The sequence below is a fragment of the Panthera leo genome, chromosome A2 (assembly GCF_018350215.1).
Source record: "Panthera leo isolate Ple1 chromosome A2, P.leo_Ple1_pat1.1, whole genome shotgun sequence".
Lineage (NCBI taxonomy): Eukaryota > Metazoa > Chordata > Mammalia > Carnivora > Felidae > Panthera > Panthera leo.
In genome coordinates this window covers 136,125,872-136,137,026 of record NC_056680.1, presented here as the reverse complement: position 1 = coordinate 136,137,026, position 11,155 = coordinate 136,125,872, and positions in this window count along the sequence as shown.

The window sequence follows — 11,155 nt, the reverse complement described above, 5'->3', positions numbered from 1 at the left end:
ATAGACCAATGGAATAGAATAGAAACCCCAGAACTAGACCCACAAACATATGGCCAACTCATCTTTGACAAAGCAGGAAAGAACATCCAATGGAAAAAAAGACAGTCTCTTTAACAAATGGTGCTGGGAGAACTGGACAGCAACATGCAGAAGGTTGAAACTAGACCACTTTCTCACACCATTCACAAAAATAAACTCAAAATGGATAACGGACCTGAATGTGAGACAGGAAACCATCAAAACCTTAGAGGAGAAAGCAGGAAAACACCTCTCTGACCTCAGCCGTAGCAATCTCTTACTCGGCACATCCCCAAAGGCAAGGGAATTAAAAGCAAAAGTGAATTACTGGGACCTTATGAAGATAAAAAGCTTCTGCACAGCAAAGGAAACAACCAACAAAACTAAAAGGCAACCAACGGAATGGGAAAAGATATTTGCAAATGACACATCGGACAAAGGGCTAGTATCCAAAATCTATAAAGAGCTCATCAAACTCCACACCCGAAAAACAAATAACCCAGTGAAGAAATGGGCAGAAAACATGAATAGACACTTCTCTAAAGAAGACATCCGGATGGCCAACAGGCACATGAAAAGATGTTCAACGTCGCTCCTTATCAGGGAAATACAAATCAAAACCACACTCAGATATCACCTCACGCCAGTCAGAGTGGCCAAAATGAAGAAATCAGGAGACTATAGATGCTGGAGAGGATGTGGAGAAACAGGAACCCTCTTGCACTGTTGGTGGGAATGCAAAGTGGTGCAGCCGCTCTGGAAAGCAGTGTGGAGGTTCCTCAGAAAATTAAAAATAGACCTACCCTATGACCCAGCAATAGCACTGTTAGGAATTTATCCAAGGGATACAGGAGTACTGATGCATAGGGGCACCTGTACCCCAATGTTTATAGCGGCACTCTCAACAATAGCCAAATTATGGAAAGAGCCTAAATGTCCATCAACTGATGAATGGATAAAGAAATTGTGGTTTATATACACAATGGAATACTACGTGGCAATGAGAAAAAATGAAATATGGCCTTTTGTAGCAACATGGATGGAACTGGAGAGTGTGATGCTAAGTGAAATAAGCCATACAGAGAAAGACAGATACCATATGGTTTCACTCTTATGTGGATCCTGAGAAACATAACAGAAACCCATGGGGGAGGGGAAGGAAAAAAAAAAAAAAAAGAGGTTAGAGTGGGAGAGAGCCAAAGCATAAGAGACTGTTAAAAACTGAGAACAAATTGAGGGTTGATGGGGGGTGGGAGGGAGGGCAGGGTGGGTGATGGGTATTGAGGAGGGCACCTTTTGGGATGAGCACTGGGTGTTGTATGGAAACCAATTTGACAGTAAATTTCATATATTAAAAAATAAAAAAAATAAAAAAAAATAAAATTATATTTATGAGTAAAAAAAAAAAAAATATTTATACTAGTAGAAGCCAAAGATAGTAGATATATTAAATTAGTATACCTATTAAAATGAATACATGCAAGTCTCCTAAATACAGAGATTAGTCATAAGCGACTAAGGAAAAAACAGTTAAATTGGACTTTGTTAAAATTAAAAGCTTGGTCCTTCAAAGAACATGACTAGCAAAGTGAAAAGACAACACATAGAAGGGGAGAAGATATTTACAAACTGCATATCCAATGAGGGACTTGTATCACATTGTTTCCATATCTACTGGTTCTAGCAGTAGTTGTTCTGTGGAGTAGAGGAAACTACGGGTGTGTAATGCATATCAAATGCCACATTAGCTAACTCGTCCTAAATACATTTTCATTTATTAACTTGGTGATTATTTATCTTCATTAAACAAATAGGTATTTGAAATCTCTTACTATATTACTTTCTAATAATGATTGTGTTATCCCCAATATCATACAGTGTGTCCTATATTAATTCAAGTGATTTTTTCCTTTAGTTAGAGCAAGGTTTGTTGCCCACAGAAGCTATGTTTTCTAGTTTCCAAAACACGTTTCCCATAATTGAGGAAATGTTTTCCAAGTACTATTTATAGAAATCATGTTGAATTTTGTGGTGGGTATTAAACAGGGGTTTTAAAATCCAAAGGTCAGAACCAAATTCAAAGCAGCTTACTCTAGCCATGGGAAGGGAAGAATCAATCTTCCTTTGGATGTTAAGCACTAGAGTTCGAATGGCATGAATCCTCCATATGCTAATTTCTGGCTCCAGTGCATCAACCTTATTTTCCAGGCTATCTTCTCTATATTGTGAACACTTACTTGGCCACTGCCAGTTTCAGACTTATATCCCTAAATACTTAAAAGGGAGAATTTTCTTTCCTATACAAAAATTTAGGAGAGAGAGAAAGAGAGCAAGAGAATGGAAGAGGGAGAGAGGGAAACATTCCAGGGAAGGCCTTTTGCCCAACTTTGATGTCACATTGCCTTGTAGCAGCCACTGCCAGGCTGTGAAAGAAGAAGGTGCTTCTCACCTGGGGGCCATGATCAGAGCTTGGATAATAGAAGAAGGACTCTGAAGGAAGAGTGCAGGTACAACCAGAAAAGTCACTGAAAGACTTCATGCTAGCTGCACAGCATTGAACTGACGTCTATCAGAACACACTTTCATTCTCTTTTCTCTTTGGTTTTTAACTTTTCAAAAAATAATTATTTTCCATTTCACAATGTTCGTGGGTAAGGTGTCTCAAAAGTGTTACAAAAGGAATGAATAGGTCTGGGTAAAAGATCCAGTTGGACAGGGGATTGAGGAGCCTTCACTGAAAAGAAGGACCTCAATGTGGGATTTAATAAATATATAGCATATTTGGAAAACATAATAAAACTAGCAAACCACCTCAGGGACACAGAAGGTGATTAACACTCATTAGGACTGTTTGTACAACAGTGGAGATATTGACCGGACCCTGTGATTGAGTTGGTAGAATAAACTGAGGAATGTAATAAAGTAAGGTAATTTCTATGAATTAGAACCACAGGGCCAGAGGACTGCCATGATCAGGTGAAAAACCAGGTCTGACCGCATGCAATCAGATCCAATGGACTCCTATGAACTTGTCCAGAGATTCTGGATATTCTGGGACACATAGGTAGCTTATGTCTTTATGGCTATCTGTGTGTCCCAGAATATCCAAAGACATAAGTGAAGTTTTGAAGGGCAAATAACACTATTCCAACACTGTGTATCATTAAGTATTTATCACTTACTATGGGAGCACTATCATGGGTACTTTATTATTACAATGCAAGTAAATCTCAGGTTGCTCCAAACAGATCTTTTCATTAAACTATGAAATGACACTTAAAGAAAAATAGCGGGGTATAGTAGCATAAAGACGAACACGTTTTAGTAAACTAACTAATGATCTCTACAGATGAGTATATATTATTAGACAATATACAATTCCAAATACAAGTACTGATTTGTCCTTGTACATAAATGAAAGAGCCTGGGGCTAGAAAGCCACCTCTAGGATGTTTTAATCTCACAGGTACTTTTGCTTTATTTTATTCTTCTGCCAACCCTAAGTTAAAGTGGCACAGAACAAATGCTTGGCAGTTTGGAGTGCACAGTCTATTGTTCCTGAAGTACCATCTGGCACAGCAATCTCAACTGCAGAAAGTACTTAATGACCATCCGGACTGACGGTTATAATGGATGCATCTCTGCTACTCTTGCAAGATCTATGAGTAATTCTAACCAGACGGATGACAGTCACAAATCTCAACAGAGTGTTCAGTTGTTTCCAAGTCCCGAGACCTTTTAAGATTGTGAAATTTAGCAAAGGAAGCAGACTGGTAAACAAAGTTAGAACATGTCCTCATACATAATGAAATATTCAATAAACAATGAAGGCACATTACCGAGAGTCGAATTCTTGTTCAGAGCAGCACTGTGACATGACTTCTTTGCAGGAAGCCAAAGGGAACAATTCACATGCTCACATTTCATGTACAGAAGCCAGTATTGCCTTGAACTCCCTCAAATAATGGCATTTCTAGCATAAATTCCATGTGTGAACCAAAACATTAATAGGGGCAAACACAGAAAGGAAACAAAGGAAATCAACTGGAGATAATAGCACAGTGTATAGTGAGACTCTTGGAACTACAGAAATTATACTTGGATACTAGTTATACTTGGATATGTAAATACTTATTCCTGACTTCTGCATTCTCAGTCCAGATGCCTTGGAGGACTTGCAGAAATTGGAATCTTACAGTTTCAACATGGAGTCAGAAATCTCAGAAGGGAAAGAAATACCTTATATTTTGCAAACTTCACTTGGCATAGATAAATCTGTATCAGATCTTAAGAAGCTAATCCAAGTTAAGCCAAACTAAAAAACAAATCACCTTTACTTATGGAACATTGCCCTGAAATAATTGCTGATAATAATGGAAGAGTATTTAGTTATTTCCTAAGTACAGATTGTGCAACAAAATGGCATTTAAATATTTATAGTAAAAATATTAAATTAATACACAGAAACTAGTCAGGCTGTATGAAATAAATGTCATGTTCATATTTGTAGATATTATTACAGGTCTTTTTTTCTTTTTTAACTTTTTTTCTTTTTTCTTTTATTTTCGTTCAAGAAGCGTCTTCTATAAGCATGTATTAGGTCATGCAAAGATTAAAAGACATGAATCTTACCTCAAGGAACATACAATTTAGGATTTACATGGTCTGAATATTTCCCAGTAATGTGGACTAGATGGATATACCAAATCATCCATCTTTTCTGGAGTTTATCATCATGACTAATGCTGAAGCTTTGAACCAATCAAAATAGGAATTTGGCTAAAGAAAGTCCGCCATCATTAGAGAGAACTATTTTTAAATGTACAAGGTACATCTGCACTTTATTTTGACCTAATTAGCTTCATGCTATATTCTAAATAGAGCCACACAACAGAACTCTCAAATACAAAAAAAAAAAAAAAAAAAAAAAAAGGCTGAAATTGGCTTAACTTGCAGGAGGAAAGATTTCAAAACCATAGAGATGTTCTTGCTGCCACTATTCCAATTGGAAACAACCTCAGTCAGTAAAAGTTCTGATTAATGAAATAGTCTTGCGCCACCCTGGCCATCTATTGAACAGTCAAATGGCTTTCAGGTTGGTTTGTGAGTTTGGACACGGGGCTTGCTCTGTATCGCATACCACCTCCCCTCCCCCGCCCGGGCCTCGTGCACTCTTTGGTAAGATCCTAAAGAATTCACACCATATCTTATTCATTAATTCAGTATTTGAAGCATTGAATACAGCACCTAAACTGGAAGGTGGCACATCATAATGAAGTCCAGGCTGAGGATACACCATAAGATGAATGGGACAGAACATACTATTAAAAATCTGCTCACATTGGATTACATAAAAAGCTCTTTATAGATTTTGAATACTAGCCCTTTGTCCGATATGTCATTTGCAAATATCTTTTCCCATTCCGTTGGTTGCCTTTTAGTTTTGTTGGTTGTTTCCTTTGCTGTGCAGAAGCTTTTTATCTTCATAAGGTCCCAGTAGTTCATTTTTGCTTTTACTTCCCTTGCCTTTGGGGATGTGTCAAGTAAGAAATTGCTACAGCTGAGGTCAGAGAGGTCTTTTCCTGCTTTCTCCTCTAGGGTTTTGATGGTTTCCTGTCTCACAACAAACTGAGGGTTGATGGGGGGGTGGGGGGGGGTGGGTGATGGGTATTGAGGAGGGCACCTTTTGGGATGAGCACTGGGCATTGTATGGAAACCAATTTGACAATAAACTTAATATATTGAAAAAAATTAAAAATAAATAAATAAAAATAAAAATAAATAACAAAAATAATAGTATGCCTACCTCTTTTTAGATTTTGTACAGGAATCCTAAGGTAAATCATTTTATCAGTAGTAGACTTGGGGATACATTAGTTCACATGATGTCAGAATATAATAATTACTACATGCTAATTATAAACATGTTCCTTGCATATACCGTTTACATTTTGCAAACATGACCCACTTAAATACTATTCCATATTCATATTTAACTAATTTTTAGTTTTAGTTTTATTTCTGTATTTTCTTAGATTTGCAACTTTTGTATGAGTGTGTATGAAAATGTGTTTGTGTGTAAGGATTCATGTATACTTCTGTATTTTCAATGTCACAAAACTGTAGTTGGTTCTCCAAAAAATTGTTAGAAATGTAATATATTCATACCTCATTAATCTTACAGTTTGGGCAATAAGTATAAGATTTCCTTATAACAAAAAAGCCTTCCTTTAATGTAAAAATATTATCAAACTATATAAATCTCTCAAAAATTTTGTCTAGACTTTTGTTTACTTAAATAATACATTCTGAGTACTGTGTGTGTGTGTGTGTGTGTGTGTGTGTGTGTGTGTATTTTCCTTTTATTTTCTTCTACTACCTCTCTGATTAAGGCCTTAATAATCTAGATTACAGCTATCACCCTTTAATTCCCCAATGTGTCATAGCATTTCTCCATACCACTATAGATCCTAAAGCAATATTTCCATACACAAAATAGAATTAAAAAATTAAAATATGAAAATAAAACTACATTAATGTGTAAATAATGTATTTCAGGTTCAACTGAGTGTTCACTATTGGAGAAAAAAAGATTTAGGGGACTGACTTTTTTGTGTGTGTGTGTGTGGCTTCATTCAAATATAGAGAATGCTTAACAATACCAATACCAGCAGAGGTACACACATTTTTGCTCTTAAATTTCAGTATTTTTGCTCTTGAAATGACCTGGTTAAAGGTTGCACATTTCACACTCTAGCTCATTTCTGTACAGTTTCAGTAACAAGAAAAGTATTTCCAAAATACTGTGGTCAGCTGCTGGCCTGTGCCAACCTAATCTAATTACTTGGCCAAGATCCCTTGTGTTTGCACTATTGGTCTTTCTTTCGTGCAAAAGTTAGAGTTTCACTGTTTTGCAATGATGGGTGGCAAAATAAGATGGTGGACTTTGATCTTCCCTATTAAAATAACATTTGGAGATGATCTGCTGAGGACAGTAAAAGCCATTGCTCAGGCCAATATCAACTTTATTTAAGTTCCTAATTCTCTAGAACAGATTTCTTGAAAGCTATGAGTTTATTGATGTTAAATATGACCTTTAAGGAATTACTGACAATATTTTAAGTCCCATGCTTTTATTTCAGGTTTTCTAAATCTTCCAACAGACCCTTATTTATTGGCTTCTTCCATCTGATTTTTATAGTCTTTTATTTTGTTACTCCTAGGAAAATACATGAATCTATTCTTTTATCTTTTCTTTTTAATTGGTACTGGCACATAAACATGCTTATGTTAATGCAACTGACTTACCAATTCAACAATTGCTTTGGTAGAGGATTTAAAAATTTATGCTAAAATCAGTCTGTGTAGTCATATTCATAGCTTACTATCCTTACAGAACATGTAAAAGAGAGAAGAAACCATAAAACCTATGTCAATACTGTCCAACTCTGTCTAAAGTGTTTTTTTTTTTTTTGAATAGTAAAAATATAGCAATGTAGTTTCTGGAAATAAATTTGGTTTTAATACCACAGGGCTCCAGGGATCCTTTGATTGTCTGATTTAGAATGCTAGCCTAAGCAGTGTGAAAAATTAAAGGTTGAAATAGCTCGGTTATCCATGACATTTTACTGCACTGTTACTGCTGTGGATATATAATAGATTATTAAAATATTTGTTTCCCCAGTGGGATTTTCATTCCTGGTGTTTTGATTGTGATAAGAGCAGTAATCCTTTAACTCTCCCTTTGGGTATAATAAAATTCTTCCAAGTAAATGATAATCAATCATAGATTTCAAATAAGCTGGACAATCTTTAACCACTGCAGAGAGAGCTGACAGCTGACATTGATATTTCTTGATTCCCCCTGTCTATTAATTTTATTTTTTACCTATGTTTATGTTATACAGACCATTTTTGTTTTACTGTGATAGGGCCAACTCCCATGATAGTTTGCATTCTATCTACCCTGTGAGAAAAACTACTGAGTATTGGTAATAGACTTTAACTGATTTATTTCTGTTAAAACACAGTAAGCCAGCTCTCCATTGCAGAAGTAATTAATGGCAAAATGAAGCTTAACTGTAGTTATTGAAATATCAGAATAAATGTATACACATTTGTTCACATACACAGTTACTTCTATTGAACTTCAAAAACTGTTTTAAAATCATCTCTCCTATCAAGAAGGGTTTCTTGAATTTGCAGAGTTTGTTTCTGTCTTTTGCAGTAAGTAAACTGTCATGACCTCTTCTTCATTCTTGGTAGTAATTTACTAATTACCAACTTTGAGTGTCATTTTCAGTAGAGTGTGTAACATGGATGCATACTGTCTTGCCCCAAAGAGATGGACCTAAACATACAGCTGCCCTGAGCAGGCTGATAGTTTGATGTCTTTCAAATTGATAGCCTTTAAATATTTAGTCAATACTTATTTCAGTGTAAGTATTACTTTGGAATAGGAATAGGAAAAGATTATATGAACGATGTTACACCAATGAGAAACACACACACACACACACACACACACACACACACACACATACACACACACAGGGGGAAAGAAAGATTAGTTATTGTTGCCTTCCTTCCTAACCACACACATATTAGGCAGAGATGTAAGTTAGAAAAAGTAATAAAAATACAAGAACACTCTTAGGGATAACAAGCACATCTCTAATATATATAATAACCCCTCTCTATCTCTACAAAGAGGTATTATTTACATATATATTTATCTCTGTTTTCATATATATCCCTAATAAATATAATAAATATATTTGACTTGGTAACCTCAGGAGAATTTTTTATTTTAGCTAATATTTAGGTCACAGATATTCAATGTCAGCATTTTAAAAGATCAGGAAATATGACAACCATTGTAGGAGTGAATACAGATTTTTATGTAATGGTAAGTAGTAATTAAATAGACCAAAGGATATATTATTGGGAAGGTATTATTATGTAGTGACTTATAATAATTAAGTCACAGTGGGGCCTGCCTTTTTTATTTTTTCACCTACCAACATTATACTTTCATTATAAAATATCCTTAAAAGTATAATTGAAAATAAGTAGTCACAAGGATTGTTTTACCTTAAAACTCTCATTGATTTATCTGGAATTATTGCAGTAAGTAGGTTCTAATCAGAAATGGGTGATTATGAAATGTAAGGAGGAACCATGTTTCCAATAATTGGGGAAACAAACTGCACTAATGAAATCCTAATATATTCTTTAAGGTTCAATTCAAATATTATCTTCAGCTTTAAATGTTATTTAATTTCCTTTAAGAATTTTCTATTTCATCTCTACTTCCATAAAACACTGTGCATGTCCCTTTCACAGCACTTATAACTCCTCATACATCTATTTTCCTGATGTCAAGGACAGAAATTAGTCATGTTTTAATAGGGTTTGTAGCTCTATTCTTTGCAACTTCTGAAATTTTTTCTAACTACCTTCATTTAAGAATTTGCTATTTCTTCCTCTCTACTTCCATAATGCATTGCCCATCTCCCTTTTATAGCATGTATAGCTCTTTTTCATAGACCTATCTTTCAGACTCCAAGGACAGAAATTACTCATGTTTTAATGGGCTTTGTAGTTCCAGATTCTAATTCATGAATGCAGTATAGATGTTTTTCCACAAAGGATTTGGGAATATAAAACACAGCAATATAAAATATTGTTTGAATGCCACAATTCATACCTTATACACAAAATATCCATGTGAACGTGTGAAAGGCACACCTCTAATATACATACAAAATTGACAAATGACTCATATAAATTGTTCCTTGTCTTTGGAACCCTTCAGAGATGTTGAGCATTTATAGAAAAACTGGAGAAATGAGAAAAGACTGTTTTAGAAATCTATTTGTAGAACTGTTGTCCTGCATCACATACCCACAGTGGAGGACATATGACTGAAAGAGTACTGCCATTTTGGTAGTAACCTGGGATCCAAGAGATTCTTGAGGCATGGGGTAAGTTTACCATGGACAAGAAATGGCAATGAAGGAGAGATGAGTGTGGTCATATCTTGTCCTGCCTAACAGAAATGCCTGGAAGAAATGGGATACACAAGAGAAAGAAGAGAGTTTTCCACACATTGAAAAGAGTCATACAAGTCCTCTACCAAGATCATTAGAGCTGAGGAGACAGGAGAACAATAGAGAATTTTGGGATAAACATTTATAGTGCCATAAGCCAAATTAGAATTGCCCTATCCCTCCCTACTTCTCCTGTAGGAAAGTAGAACTAAAATCAAACCTGCAATTTGGTTAGTGTTTTGCCAGAGGAGAGTAGAGAGCAGATCATCTCTGCGCTGAAACCTGAGTCCTCTATCCTTAAAGTGACTAAAGCTGAAAGAAGAAAGAAGATTTAACCCAGAGCTAAGTTGTAGATTATGATTAGTACAGAGGACTAGACATTTGCATGCATTAGCAACTTTGAGACAGTTAGGACTATTGTAGTACTTGAGAATAAGCAGAGAAAGCAAAGGCAAGGATTTTAATGTAGGGATAAAGAAGATGACTAACATTAAATGGAACTTAAAAAGTCTATAGAATAAAAAAGTAGTATTGGGTTTTGATTCATCGTAAGTCACACTGGTTCAACACAGGTTGCAGGTAGAATGCATAGGTTAAGTAGATAGTAAGAGAAACAGGCCAAAGACCAAATAATCTTGTGTAAGTTATAAGAATGCATTCCACACCATGTTGAATAATGATTAGAAGTAGGTCACCAGTTTGCATCTCTGCTAGATCATCCTGTTTTTGAAAAATCTCATTGATGATTTAACAAAACCAAAACTGATCTGCTGGTCATCTTCTCCAAACTGTGGTATTTTTATACTAATGAACGGAATTTCTTCATTTTTTGAAACCTGTGATTTTTTAGCTGCTTTTCTATCCTCATCTCAAATTCCAACTAACCACCAAATCCTACCGATTATACTTTCTGCTCATTCCTGGAACCATTTCATTCTCCCCATCCCCATCCCCATACCTAATTCCTTAATTTAGCCTTCTAACATCTTTTGCGTATACCACTTCCTAACTGGTCTCCCTGTTTTCAATTATACCACAACCCCACATGATCGAAGTTGAGTGAATTAATCACATGATATCCCGCT